The following is a 12300-nucleotide window of genomic DNA, read 5'->3' as shown; positions in this document are numbered from 1 at the left end:
GCGGTCTTGATTTACACAGGGCACTGATGGGGATTTAACCAAATCCTGTGCAGAGCTTGTTCCACTAGATAATTAGCCTCACGGTTAAAAAATGGTCATTTCCAGATGGCATTTTGTGATATTGACTGCAAACTAATGGGGTCGTGTTCAACCTTTTTCTGGTGAATTAAAGAACCCTTTAAAATCAGATATTCCCCCCTCTGGGAATTTTTAAAACTGTGTATTTAAAAACAGTGATTAAATCCCCTCTTAACCTCCAGTCAATTAAATCAATTGAGCTTCTACAATCTCTCGCTGTAGACAGAAAAGAACAATGCACATTTTCCTTGTTTTTAAAGGCAAAAATCCTGATCTTTCCAAGGGGAGCTTCTGCTTCAACTGTCAGTTTGGGGAAGGATGTGGCTTCCTGGGTTATAATCTGCCCGCTCGGTTATAATCTGCAGTCTGAAGCGTCAAAATTAGATGAGACCATTAGTGCTGCCCCCGTGTGGCCAGAGAGGGGACCTCACAAGCAGAGTTGAAAGCTGGAGCTGAGAGGGACCTGGCTGGACACGCGGGGCACAAAGGCTCTCGTGTGGGATCCTTGCTGTGCAGTCGGAGGCTGAGGCGATCTGACGGAATTCAGGGCTGCACCCTGCCATGCTGAGCCGGTGTCTGTGAAGTTCGGGGTCCCCAGGCTCCCAAAGGAGGGGTGAAGTAGGTCACCCCTGGAGCAGGTTAAAGCTGCAGGGTGACAGTGGGGTTGCCGCCCCTGTGAACAGCTGCTGTAGCACCGCCTGGGCAGGACAGGGAGAGCCAGTTATACCCTCCCCCCCAGCCTGTATCGGGGGATGGGAGCACTCACACCATGGGGACCCTGAGTTGGGACGGAGCGAGGCCCCCGTGCACCAGGGATGCTGTAAGGGCGAACAGGGGCACCCACCAGAGATCTTCTGGGGGGGGAGAGTGGCACCCACAGACTTGGCCGTCCTTAGGATTTATGGTGCCCTAGGCGAGATTATTAAACTGGTGCCCCTCTGCCTGATCTGCTCTTAGCAACACAAATATAAGCATACAGTATTGGAAAACTTGCCACATTCACGTTATTAAAACCAGTTTAACTTAATTAAGCACGCTGTAATGGTGATGCACTAGCACTAAAGAAGTAGCACTACAGAAAAAATTCTGATTTGACAGAATGATGCAAATAATATAATTTTTTTAATTTGTCAAAATGTTATTGGAAATTTATATGAAGAGGTATTGAAACAAAGATTTGTTTTTAATTAAAAGCAATCTTTCTGGCTTTTTTGGCTGCAAAATCAGTTTAATAAGCTGGGTTTCCAAACAGTGGGAAAATATAACCCTAGTTTTACTGCTAGGTTAAGCACAAAGTGACCAAAATGAAGTCAGCACAGAATCATCTCATCTAGATTAAGGTAGCACAGAAATGTTACAGAAGTCCTATTGTGCCTTATTTTTGTTTGGAAAGACATTAGCAATAGCAGCACGTTCACATGATAGAATACATGATAAATCACTGCCTCTAAAGTTCCATCAAAAACTGACATTTTCACAGCTCTAGCATGATCTGCTGTACAGATTCTTCACAAGGAAGTGTCCCTGGCCTTTTTAACTCATATTAACTATGTTTTTACTTTATGAAAGTTGGAGAAAACATTGTGAAAACGTAAAACATTGGCTGCCCAACTTCTGGGCTGGCAAAAGCTATACTGACTCACAGGATAAAAAAAGAAAGCAGGAGAATCTTAGTACAACATATGGTGAGTCTATACCAGGGGTCGGCAACCTTTCAGAAGTGGTGTGCCAAGTTCACTGTAATTTAAGGTTTCTCGTGCCAGTAATACATTTTAACGTTTGTAGAAGGTCTCTCTCTATGTCTATATTATATAAATAAACTATTGTTATTATCTGAGGCCCTGCTCAGGCCACTGCCAGCTGAGTAAATGGAACCCCAGACCGGGTGCGGGCTGAGCGGGACTGGTGGCTGGAACCCTAGACAAGGATCCCAGGCCCTGCTCAGCCCGCTGCTGGTCTGGGGTTCTGACCACCAACTCCTGCCAGCCAGGATCCCGGCCACAAACCCCCTCAGCCCGCTACCAGCCTGGGATTCTGCTCACCCAGGCTGGCAGGAGGCAGAGTGGGGCCGGCGGCTGGGCTCCTGACTGGCAAGGGGCCAGCAGCCGGAACCCCGGAGTAGCAGTAGGCTGAGTGCTGCCGGCACCCCAGACTGGCAGCAGACTGAGCCACTCAACCCCCCACCGGCCCTGCTCAGCCCGCCACCAGCCCACTCAGCCCGCTGCCGGCTGAGTGAATGGAACCCCAGGCTGACAGCAGGTTGAGTGGTTCAGCCGGCCTGCTCAGCCCGCTGCCAGCCTGGGGTTCCCTGGGTGTCCCCAGGCCAGCAGCAGCTGCTGAGTGGGGCCGACGTCCGGTATCCCAGCTGGCAATAGGGCAGCAGCCGGAACCCCAGAGCAGTGATGGGCTGAGCCGCTCAACCTGCCGCTGCGTACCACCAAAAATCAGCTCACCTGCCACCTTTGGCACGTGTGCCGTGGCTTGCCGACCCCTGCTTTATATGTTAGTAAGGAGATGAGCGTATTACAGTTGTTGGAGGGCTCTTATCAGGAGTAACAGGCTATAGGAAAGTCAGTCGACATTTTTTGTTTCTCTGATGAAAACTGGCCCACTCCCTGCCTCAAACCAAACCTGTCTCTAATAATTGGAATGGAAGGCCTGTCGTATGAAAGGAGACTTGAGGAGCTCAGTTTGTTTTCCTTAACCAAAAGAAGGATAAGGGGAGATATGATTGCACTCTTTAAATATATCAGAGGGATAAACACCAGGGAAGGAGAGGAATTATTTCAGCTCAGTGCTAATGTAGACACGAGGACAAACGGATATAAATTGTCAGTCAGGAAATTTAGGCTTGAAATTAGACGAAGGTTTCTAACCATCAGGGGAGTGCAATACTGGAACAGCCTACCGAGGGAAACAGTAGGGGCGAAGGACCTCCATGACTTTAAGATTAAGCTAGATAAGTTTATGGAGGAGATGGTATAATAGGATAACGGGCTTAGTCAATAGGTCAATTAAGTGCCAAACTGGTAAATAGTACAATGGGTCAATGATATGATATTCTTAACCTTTTTCCAGAGGGTATGGCTGGAGAGTCTTGCCCGCATGCTCGGGGTTCAGCTGACCGCCATATTTGGGGTCGGGAAGGAATTTTCCTCCAGGGCAGATTGGCAGTGTCCCTGGAGGTTTTTCGCCTTCCTCCGAAGCATGGGGCAGGGGTCGCTTGCTAAAGGAGTGGGTAGATCGGCTTATGTGGTCTGCATCTTGCAGGAGGTCAGACTAGATGATCATAATGGTCCCTTCTGATCTTGAATTCTATGATTCTATGAATTGTCAACAACTTAATTTTCTGTTTTTGGCTAAGATATTGATTTTTTTTTTAAATTGAAATTGGATTCAGGATTGTTAGCAAGCATTTTTGGCAAACAAAGTTGTTAAATGACAATCTAAATGGCGACACAGTACTGCTTTCATGCTTGGCTCACCCCCAGCCTGCTGGTCCAACAGCTGCAGTAGACCCCAAAATCCACCTCTTGGGGTGCAGAGTGGCAACAGCAGCAGCAAACCCTCATGTCCGATCACACGCCAATGGGCACCACCACCAGCCTTACGGACCATGGTGAAGTTAGCACAACATCTGATCTCAGGGACAGGTCACCCATGGAGCCACAGCAGCTCATCCTGCCCTGTGCAGCTCCCCCCGGATGAGGTGGATCGGTGGCAGCTGCCAGCCCGGGGGAGACACGCTCCCCAGCTAGGCTGACCAGATCCAGATGTCCTGATTTTATAGGGCCAGTCCCGATATTTGGGGCTTTGTCTTATATAGGGACCAATTACCCCCACCCAGAGTGACCAGACAGCAAGTGTGAAAAATCAGGACAGGGGGTGGGGGTGGGGGGTAAAAGGAGCCTATATAAGAAAAAGACCCCAAAATTGGGATGGGCCCTATAAAATAGGGATATCTGCTCACCCTACCCCAACCCCCTGTCTTGATTTTTCACACATCTGGCTAACCCCAGCCCAGCCCTGTGTGACATTCCAATCCTGGCTCACTGCCAGGAAGTGAGTTACTTTCACTGTCATTCCTCAGCAGGCAGCCAGTCAGCCTCCTCCCCCCACCTACCCCCCAGCACCTCACCCAACCCAGCCCTGATGGAGGGGAGGGAGGGGAGAGAGAGGGATGCTCCTGGGGAGGAGGGAGAAAGGAGGGGGTGCTCCATGGCGCGGGGGGGAGAAGAATGGATGCTATGGGGGACAACAGAGGATACTGGTTCCAGAGCCGCAGAGCCTGCCTCACCTCACCTCAGCCAGGTGGGGGGAGGGGGGAAGAGTCACACTCACAGGTGAGCTCCTTCCCCAACCCCTACCCCCTCCCCTTCCCAGAGACCCCAGCAGCCAATCCCCTCCCTCAGACTGTGCTGCATTCGGCTCTCTCTAGGACTCAGCAGCCTGCTCTTACATGCTCCACTGCTTCCCGTCTGTCTGGGCTCCCGGCAGAGCAGTGCCCCCAGACCTAGTGGTGCCCTAGGCGGCTGCCTACTCTGCCTATGCCTAAGGACGGCCCTGGGGGTTCCCTGCTGCAGCTCCGCAGACTGGAGCCTGCTCCTCCTGTGCAGGGCCAGCTCCAGCTTTTCTGCCGCCCCAAGCAGGAGGGGGGGAAAAGGACAAGCTGTGGCTCTTCGGCGGCAGCTCAACCACACTGCTGCTTCTGCGGCAGTTCGGCGGCGAGTCCTCCCCCCCTTCCTCTTTGGCAGCAATTCGGCAGCAGCTCAAAGACTAAGACAGGGAATGAGGGACCCGCCACCGAATTTCCGCCAAAGACCCAGACGTGCTGCCCCGATACCGGACGGGCTGCCCCTTTGAACTGGCCGCTCCAAGCACCTGCTTGCTACACTGGTGCCTGGAGCCAGCCCTGCTCCCGTGACAAGCAGGGGCTGGTGCAGAGCGTGGCAGGGCAGGGAGATGACATCTCCCCTAAGGGCGGGGCCTTTTCACAGCAAGGGCAGCACCTCCCCGCAGGAGCACAGACCCCACCTGCTCCTCCTGTTTTCTCCTGACACCAGCAACACCCTTCCCAGCACCGCCTCATGGCAGCATCTGCTGCCGGACTCGCACCAGAAACGGGAAGTCTGGGCCAGGCATGGCAGCGGCTGTCAGGAAATGGAAGCAGGAGACACGACCACTCCCATGGTGCTGTGGGGCCTGTCCTGGCTGGTGGGAGATGGAGGCAGTGGACACTACCACTCCCATGGTGCCGTAGGGTTTTCAGGTGGGGTGCCCCCCCCCCCCGGTTGGGCTCCAGGGGAGGTTTGGCATCTTAAGGGACTGGGGGGGCGGGGTTGCTTGGAGGAGGTTTGAGGACCAACAGTGAAGGGGAAGTTGGACACTGGCCAGAATACCAGGGAGACAAGGCAGGTGAGGTGATACCTGTTACTGGACCAGCTTTGGAGCCACACAGGGTCTTCTTCATGCAGGGGAAAGGTGCTCAGAGCATCACAGTTCAATAGAAGGTGGAACGCTCTGCCCCGAACACCAGACATTCCCCTACTTCCTGGAATGGGGGAGGGCTGTCCCCATTGTCCTGTAAACAGCCCCACCATGTAACCCAGAGGTGGCTGCATCTTAGCAGTGGTCACTGCTCCAGAAGAGATGATACATACAGGCCACTGCTCTACGTGGCCCCCAGACGTCACAGACTGTGCACTGTCTTAGCTGGCCCCACACGTTACTGCCCCAAGAGGTGAGGTACACACAGGCTACTACTCAAACTGGGCCCCTGGGGTCACTGCAGCAATGGTTGAGGGGGATACATGCAGGGCACTGCCGCACATGGCCACCAGGGGGCACTGCTGCAATGGTGGTGGTTGGGGGGGGGGGGATGATAAACAGGCCACTGCCTGAAATGGCCACTACCACAATGGTGTGGGGAGAGGGGGAGGGAGATACCAATAGGGCACTGCCACACCAGGGCACCACGGGGAGGTCACTGCTCCAATTAGCAGAGATACACATCGGGTAGTGCCCCAACTGGGGGCCCTACCGCAGAGAGAGAGGGGGCTGGGGAGAGAAGAGGAAATCAAAGGCCACTGCCTCACTTAGCCACCAGGGGTCACTACCTAAATAGGGGACACACAAACACAGGGCACTGCCCCACCTGACCAGCAGGGGTCACTGCCCCAATTGGGGGATATACAGAGGGTATTGCCCCATGGGGATGCCAGGGATCAGTGCCTGCCATACCTGGCACAGGGGTAGAGGGGATAGGGTGACCAGATGTCCCAATTTTATAGGGACAGTCTCAATATTCGGGGCTTTTTCTTATGTAGGTGCCTATTACCCTCCACCCCACCCCGATTCTTCACACTTTTTATCTGGTCACCCTGGGGGGGGGAGGGAGGGGGCTACACACAGGGCACTGCCCCACTTGGCCACCAGTGCACATCCCTAGTGGGGGAGTGACACACACCAGGAGCAGGGCTCACTGCCACAAAGGGGTTGGAAGATACCCAGGGCACTGCCTGACATGGCCGCCCAGGCACCCTGCCACCTTGGGGGAGGTGAAGAACACACCTCAGGCACTGACTCCTCTGGCTACCAGTGCTCACTGGCCCAATGCAGGGGTTGGGGGGAGTAAATACACACAGGGGACTGCCCCACCTGGGCAACACGAGTCACCGAGATGAGAGTGGGATACGCAGAGGGCACTGCCCCAATGGCTCATATACATACAGGGCCCTGCCTCACCTACCCACCAGCGCTCACAGGCGCAATGGCAGTGGTGGGGTCACATAGGGAACTGCCCTCAGTGGGTTGGGGTGTCCAGGGGGACCCAAGGGAAGGGACTAGGGGGATTAGGGATGGAGGAGGGTGGGGTTACCAAGGTGCATTGTGGGAATGTGGGATTTAGAGAGCCCAGAGTGGATGGGTGGGGGCGGGTTGGAGGACCCCACAGTGGCTGAAAAGGGGAACCCGGCAGGTTGGGGTGCAGCAGAGATTGGAGCTGAGGAACCTCAAACCCTGGGGATGGACTGGGGCAGTGGGGGGATGGGAAAGTGGGGCCCAGCAATGGAGACATGGGCTGGAGGCAATTAGGGGCAGGGCGCTGAGGGGGGGGAGGAGGAAGGGGGGGCGCTGAGGACAGGGATGGGGGGAGGGGGAGCAGGGCGGGGTCGGGGTGCTGAGGGCGGGGGGGGCAAAGGGAAAGGCCGGGCAGAGTGGACAGGGTGGGGGAGGGGACGCTGGGGGCGGGGCTGGTAGGAGGGTCACAGCGGCGGGGGGGAGTGAAGCCCTTTCACTCCGCGCTGCGTCTGCCCGGGATTCGAATCCCAACGGCCGCAGCGCGCACCTGGGGGGGGGGCAGCGAAGCCTCGGGGCGAGGGAACCGGGGCCTCCCCCCACGCGCCGAGTCTCTGTCCCGCGCTCTCTCCGCCAATCAGGGAGCGGGGAGGGGCGCGGCGAAGTGACGAGTTACGGCCCCTCCACCAATAGAGGCTGCGTGTGAGAGAGAGAGAGAGAACTACGCTTCCCAGAGTGCACCGGGAGGGGGGCGTTGTCTGAGCAACCGGCCCGTCACTTCCGCTCTGAGACGAGCCACGAACTACAACTCCCAGCCTGCCCCGGGGCGCCTCCGTCCTCTCCAGCCCAGGTAAGGGCGGGTCCCTGGGTCAACCTGACACCCCCCCCACCCAACTCCTCATCCCCGCCCCGCCCCCCAGGGAGCCCGGCCCCGCCCCCCCGGTGCAGGGTATGACGCTGCCCCGCGCAGGAACGTGCTGCGCCGCTTCGCCCCTTTCACCCCCCGGCACAAAGCCGGGTCTGGCTCTGTCTGGGGGCTGGATCCACGTGTTCCCGGCGCCCCTACGTGTCACCCCCCGACTCCCGCTGCCCCCAGCCCCCTCCCCCTCCCCGCGTGAGCCCGGCTCCAAACACCCGCAGACAGACCCGCCCCAGCCTTCCCCGAGCCCCCTGCTGTGCCCGCCCCCAAAGCCCCGCCCGGTCACTGCCCACCCCCGTTTGGGGGCACCAGCACTGTGCCGGGTCGTGATGGGAAATTGTCCAAGCTGGCCCAGGAGAGACGTGTGTGTCCCTGCTGCCCCCTGCTGGTGGGGCAGAGCCCTACTCTGTGTGTGTGTGCGTCTGTGGCACTGTTTGTGTCACTGTGTTGCTGGGATAACCAGTAGGAAATGGCTTTGCAGGATTTTGTATCCTGCAGCAAGTGACTGACTGACTGACACACACGCACACACGCACACACTGACGCACAAAGGGACTCACACAATCCCAAGAACACTCACACACAACACACCCAGAGGGGCATGCTAGCCCAACCCCCAAAGAGAGAAACAATCACACCCCCAGCCGCACTCACAATCACCCCCCCCACACACACACACCATAATATTTGCAATCGTGCTCAGAGACACAACTGCACACAGTTCACTCCCACTGCTCCACATACAAGGACCTCCTGCCCCACACAGCCTGTGCCAAGGCCTGTGGAACTCACTGCCACTGGACGGCTACCAATGAGAATGATCCCCTCATGCTGGATCATCTGCTTGGCCCCCTGCCCCCTCTCGCGGTGTGCTGTGCGGCGTGGCTGGGGATTGTGCAATGGCCCAGCACCAGGCAATGCAGAACGGACACCACACACCCTGCCCTGCTTCACCTGAGCTGCTCTCCAGGTGCATTGGAGCCCAGCACCCCGCACCTTGGCACTCCTGCCCCACAGGGGGTGAGCTGCAGCCCCTGCCACACTCCGCAGAGCGGAGAAGTGTCAGGCCAGCCAGCCCTTGTAAGATGGGGAAATCACCACCGGGGTCGACGGTATAGGGGCTGTGACATACGGAGAAACGGTTGTCGCACCGGCAGAAGGCAGCAGAGCATTCGCACACACATACACACACGCACAATTGCAAACATACAGAAACACATGCATGAATCCAGCCACACACACACAATTGCTAATATACACAAACACCCGCACAAATCCAGCCAACACCAACACAAGCCTGGGAGCCAGGGGAGCAGAGCAGGCTGGGGCCAGGTCACTCCACTTCCCACAGGAAGTAGCCAGCCCCCCATGTCCCACGATGGCCTGGGGCCAGCCCTCCCTCTGCTTCCCCCCACGCAGGCCTGGGGCCCCAGCCTGCTCTGCTCCCCTGGCTCCCAAGCTTGGGGGGAGGGGAGAACCGCCCCACAGCACTCGCCAGCGGCGTGGCTGGGAGCCAGGGGAATGAACCAGGCTGGGGCTGGGTCACTCCACTTACCATGCAGTGAGTGCAGGGGAAGGGGCCATGAGGAACAGCCGGGCAGCCCCCCCCTGCAGCAGCTCCCCACCCCAGCTCACCTCCACTCCGCCTTCTCCCCTGAGCACGCCGGCGCCGCTCCACTTCTCCCGCCTCCCAGGCTTGCGGTGCCAATCAGCTGTTTAGTGCCGCAAGCCTGGGAGGGGAGGAGAATCAGAGCAGGGGCGGCGTGCTCAGGGGAGAAGATGGAGCAGAGGTGTCCTGGGACGGGGAGCGGTGCCCCTGCACACCCCCACCCCCGTTACTTGCTGTGGGCAGCCCTCCCCCCGCACCTCCCCCTGCCCCAGCTCACCTCCATTCCCCGGCCTCCCCTGAGTGCGCTTTTTGGTGCCCCCAACCACTTGGCACCCTGGGCGGCCGACTAGTTGGCCTAGTGGTTGCACCGGCCCTGGCCACTGCCTATCAGCAGGATTCCTCCTCCTCCTCCTCCTCAGTGAGACTAAATCTCCCCACCTAGACAGCCGGCCTGTCCGCTGCACCCCAATCCCCCATGCCTGAGCCTCCCTGCCAAAGCCCTGCACCCGGCTCCAGAGAATTAAGTCTCACGTCTCACTGGGAACTTGACTTCTTGTGCCCAGAGAGTTTCGGCCCCCCTCAGTAGCTGACTTGAGAAACACAGTGTCTGCAAAAGCAGCAAAGAGTCGTGTGGCACCTCACAGACTAACAGACGTATTGGAGCATGAGCTTTCGTGGGTGAATCCCCACTTCGTCGGCTGCGTCAGTGTCTGCCTTTTCCAAAGAAGTGCCTGGAGGGCCTTTTCCTGTGTGACCATGTGGCCTAATGGATAAGGTGTCTGACTTCGGATCAGGTGATTAAGGGTTTGAGTCCCTTCATGGTTGTGCTTGTGCAGTTTTACCTTTGGGCTGAAAGTCCTGCTCCCTTCAGGGCTGGAACCTCTTCTTAGCCGCTCAGGCCAATGCTCTGGCTTCAGCTAGAGCCCCGGGAAGGAGTTGGGGGGTGGGCGTCACAAAGGCTGGGGCATGAGCCCCAGGTGCTTCCAGTCTCGCCTTTGCCCTTCCTGACTTGCCAAAGAAAATGGGCGGCTGCCCGGGCTACAGTGTGGAGCAGTTTCCCTCTTCCAAGTGTACGCCTGTCCCTGTGCTGGAGGGTACTTGCTACATGGAGCCTGGGTGTGTCTCTGCTTCTTGCCAGCTGGGTAAAATCTCCTGCCCCACTGCCAAAGTGAGCACAGAGAGTGGGAACAGTAAGAGGCTCCACCAGGGGGACTGGCCCTGCTTTCCTACCATCTTTGATAATGGCCACAAAGCATCAGCAGCCGCCCCACATGCTGGTCTGTGGGTGGCCTTCAGCGAGTGTTTGGCATGGCAGGGAGCAGCCTGGCTGAGTGTTTTTGTGCCTGTTTGAAGGCCACACATAGGCATGGTCCTGCCCTCCTCTGGCCCTGACCTCAGTTGCTCTGTGGCTTTTAAGCCTTCCCTTGGAGCCATCAGCATCAGCCGCCTCTGCTCTAGGTGCCCAGAGGAGGAGAGGTGTGCTGGGCTCTGTGACGAAGTGGGGGATTTTCTTAGGGTTTTCTGTGTTTTCCAGTGGGTTGCATGCACAGGGAGTGGGACTCAGTGTCCCCAGGTGTTACTGGTTTAACGAGGTGAGGGGAGAGGGAGTTTGTTGTTACAGAGGATCGGAGAGGGATTTGAGACCCCGGCTGATGGCCTGGAGGATGGAGACCCCAGCGACTGGTGACCTGGTGACCCAGCTCAGGAGTCACAGCCAGTTCTGGCCAGTGAGAGGACAATGGGCTGCGGGGAGAGGACCCCGTGACCAACCTGTTCCAGCCAGAGGGGGGCAGAGAGAAGAGGAGGCCCAGGCAACCCTGTTTACCTGGAGAAAAGACAATGGACAGAGGTGGGGCTTGGGGCCGGGGATATCAGAGGCCCAGCTGGGAAGCAGGGGGGCTCTGGGCTGGCGAGGGGAAGCAGGCAGAGCCCACCTGGCTGCAGGGGGACTGGGATGTGCTGGGCTGAGGGAGGCCAGGCCTGAGGCCCTGAGAGTTTCCTGTGCTGTGTTCAACTCTCAATAAACCCTCCTGTTTTATGCTGGCTGAGAGTCACTCCGGTCTAGCGAACAGGGGGCATCAACCCCTTCGGGGGTGAGGAGGCCCAGGGGGTCCAGAGTGCGTGGACTCCCTGAGGGGGCCCACGGCGAGAGACAGACGTGCTAAGGCTTAGAGAGGTGCGGCTTCAGGAGGTGGAGGGGCCTGACCCCGAGAGAGAGTGGACCCCCGAGAAGGGCTGTCGCACTGAAAGGGGCACCCCCCACGGACCGCACAGGGCCAAGAGTGGGCAGGATCTGTGAGTCCGTGACAGGCAGTGACATCACAAAGGCCTTTTGCAGGACCTCAGACTATTGGTCAAAGGTGGTGGGGAGGTGGTGACCTCACAGAGAGATGCTGACATCAGCCAGGCAGGACAGGGGCGAGGGGCCAGGGAAACCTCAGAGACCCCTGTGGCTTTGCTTCAGCAAGTCTCCTTCTCCAGGTCTCTCTTTGAGGACTGAGAGAGTATTCGGGTTCAGGTACGTGAGCACCAGGAGGAACCTCTTCTGAGTTTTCTCCTTCCCTTTTAGTGATTTTACTAGAAAACAGCCGTCCCTGTTTAGAAGGTAAGAGCCTCCTCCAGGGAAGGGGTGTCATGGGAGTGTCACATTCAGATGCCGGTGCCCCCCCAATGTAAGGAAGTTCCCGCCACCCTGCTCTGTGTTCACAGGGCGGGAGAGAGCAGCATCCACGGCAGTGATTTGCTCCTGGCTGCCGGAGCAGAGCAGCAGGCTCAGCTGTCAGAACTTCCCAGAGTGATGAAAGGGGAGGGGCCCATGGCTCTGTAGCAGGAATGCAGGGCAGGCGAGTTCACGGCGGGCATTGTGGGATACTGGAGGAGGCCAGTTATGGTGATATAA

Source organism: Mauremys mutica, unplaced genomic scaffold (genome assembly GCF_020497125.1).
Source record: "Mauremys mutica isolate MM-2020 ecotype Southern unplaced genomic scaffold, ASM2049712v1 001182F_np12_obj, whole genome shotgun sequence".
In the NCBI taxonomy this organism is placed as follows: Eukaryota; Metazoa; Chordata; order Testudines; family Geoemydidae; genus Mauremys; species Mauremys mutica.
The sequence above is the reverse complement of the archived record's forward strand: the minus strand, read 5'-3'. Positions refer to the sequence as shown.